Here is a 2,731-nt window from a genome sequence, read left to right as displayed (position 1 = left end):
TTTTTAAAATACTACTTAATATATATATATATATATATACTTGATGAGTAGTATTTCGAGCCAAAACGAGCCGAACACATCTTAGTTCATGTTCGGCTCGTTGACTTATCGAACGAAATTAACGAGCCGAACACGAGCTGTTCGCGAACAACGAGCCGTTTTGACAGCCCTAGTGCGGAGAGCGCACGCAGAGCTGCGATGTGCTCTCCGATCACAGCTGCACATTGCAACTCTGCATGCGCTCTCCGCCCGCAATAATCGCTCCCCAAACAGACCCAATTTTCATGTTAGATCACTAGTTAAATTTCTCTTTCTTTTATCTTCAAACATGAAAATGATAAAAAAGTGAAATTCACTCACTCATGATTATTGCTGGTGCATGATTAGTGATAACGAAAATCTATAGAAGCAATAAATCACGTGAATCACTTGATCTTGTAAAATAATTATTTTTTTTTATATTACTTGTTAGATATTGTGATTTAAATGAGAATTGAAATCATACCAAATGCATAAATTGCCAATTCATTTCCAAATAAAAAAATTTATACCAATAAGGGAGGCCTAATTGTTTTATTTTTTTGGGGCAATTACATACATAACAATTAAAATATTTTTATTTACAAATATAACGCCCTATTTCATCAATTAGCTAATTTTCACTCAAATATAAAGATTCATGATAAATCTTTCCACTGAGGACTGTATCCTCTTTTGGTTTTGCATTGAAGCTATGTCATGGGCGTTTCTTTTATGGGCATGAGCCTGCATATCAATTGTCGTCATGGGATCTTTTTAATGAGAACTTTGTCTGCTACTAGTTGTCCATCAATGTTTCCTCTTGGGCATATCTTCCAGGGCCATTGTAAACAATATTAAAGAGCAAATTTTATTGGCAATACATGTTTAGTTGAATGATAGTATTAAATCCTAAATTGTCCTTCAAATAAAACACGCTTCGAGAGTTGGAGTTGGGAGAAGGAGACTAGTAGAGAGAGAAAGAGGAGCCGGCATAATTCTTGAGAGAGGAGTAAGGGGGGTGAAGTCCATTTATTAACCTTTGGATCTCCTGTTTATATGAGGTCTTTTTGTACGATCACAAAATTGAGAGAGCGATTATGGAAATCAGCCTTAATTACCAAAAGAAGAGAAGTATTATGGAAATCGCCCTTAATGCAGTTAATGTGCTAATTTAATGCAAGATTTGTTTTGTCATTTAAGTGTAATACAACAGTTATTAGCATATCGATGCATTTAGTTAGGTCAACCAGGGCAACCGATTGTGTAGCGATAGCTCCTGTCGAGGCAAATTTGGTCGATCGACTAGTTGGGAACAGACACCCCTGAAAGATACTTGGGTAGCTGGGACTAAAAGCGCGGTTTGTTGATTCAATCCCTAGTTTAGACCATGCTCCTCTGGTTTGTTGCTTTGATTTCACTATCGTTGTCCTTGGTTGTCTGAAAGCTTTAAGATTCATGCTAGCAGTTTTGGCGTATACGTATTAGTTCCTTGAGTTTTTCTGCTCCTTGATAGTGACAACTACAATAAGGACAAGAAAATTGTTAAACCATGAGTGGCGCCAAAATTGAGAAAATTAATTCAGTAATTGACTTCCCTGGGGATTTCGTGCCCAGTGAGCCCTATAAATAGGACCATAGGGTTGGTATTTACATTCTTTGCCATGAACTTTCCATAGATAGCCGAACCATGGCATACGGTATGAGCCAAGGTGAGGTGGACCTTGAACTTCTAGCCATGGCGAGCTATCAGATCCCTGCCTCTGTAAAGAAGAAAAAAGGTCATAAGTAAGGAAAAACAATCGATACTCGAACCTGCATCGGTTGATCAAGCCAGCTCGTTTGAGGATCTCGAGACTCACTTGCTAAGAAAAACCATGCTAGAGAGGCCTAGCTCCTTTGGTTAATGCGAGTGTAATTGTTGAGGGTCCACATGGCTGAGCTGTCAAGGACCTCAAGGTCAGTGGAGAGGAGCCAATGGAAGTCACCGGTCGTCCCAAGTTGCTACCACAGAGAAACAGAGGTATCTCGTCGCAAGGGGGGAGGGGGAGGGGGAAGTCACATTGGCAAACGCTCTTTTTTCTATTGATTGATTTTTAAGTATGTAAGAATCATTATGGTTGTTTGTGATTTTTAATGATTGCTTGACATTATCTCAATACAGATGAACCGACCAGGTCGGGGGATCACGTGGACGGTAGACCATCAAGAGAAGTTGTCAAATCTGCTCTTGCTGTTGTGGTTGGGCTGCAAAGCGCAATCGTCATTCTCCCTTCAATGGTTGATGTTGAAGGGCATCAATCATTTAATCCTTTGCCTGTAGCTAGTCCCGCCCTATCGATCTTGCTTGACCATTAAGGTGACCCTCAACAGGAGTAGTATGATTGGTCGCAACTTCCTCCCAAATTTGCAGAGCATCAATGAGTGCAAGTAAACCTTCTGCGGGAGCGGTTGGAAGTCCTGCAAAAGATCTAATGTGAGAATTGTTGTCTCGCATGGTGACCAAGGATTTAAAGGCGGTGTCCCTGCGAATGGAAGTCGCCACTTGAAAAAATGAGTTGGTGTCGGCACTATTTTTGGTGTGGGGTTTGCCCGTAAGAAGCTGTCGGTCATCGAAATTGAAATCCCGTTGCCCGCTTTGGAAGGACGTTTTTAAAAAATTTTAGTTTTGAAAAAGATGAAGTCAAACTGACCCCATAATTTTCATAGTTTA

This window comes from Phalaenopsis equestris, unplaced genomic scaffold (assembly GCF_001263595.1).
Source record: "Phalaenopsis equestris unplaced genomic scaffold, ASM126359v1 Scaffold000428, whole genome shotgun sequence".
Taxonomy (NCBI): Eukaryota; Viridiplantae; Streptophyta; class Magnoliopsida; order Asparagales; family Orchidaceae; genus Phalaenopsis; species Phalaenopsis equestris.
This window is presented reverse-complemented; position numbering follows the sequence as displayed.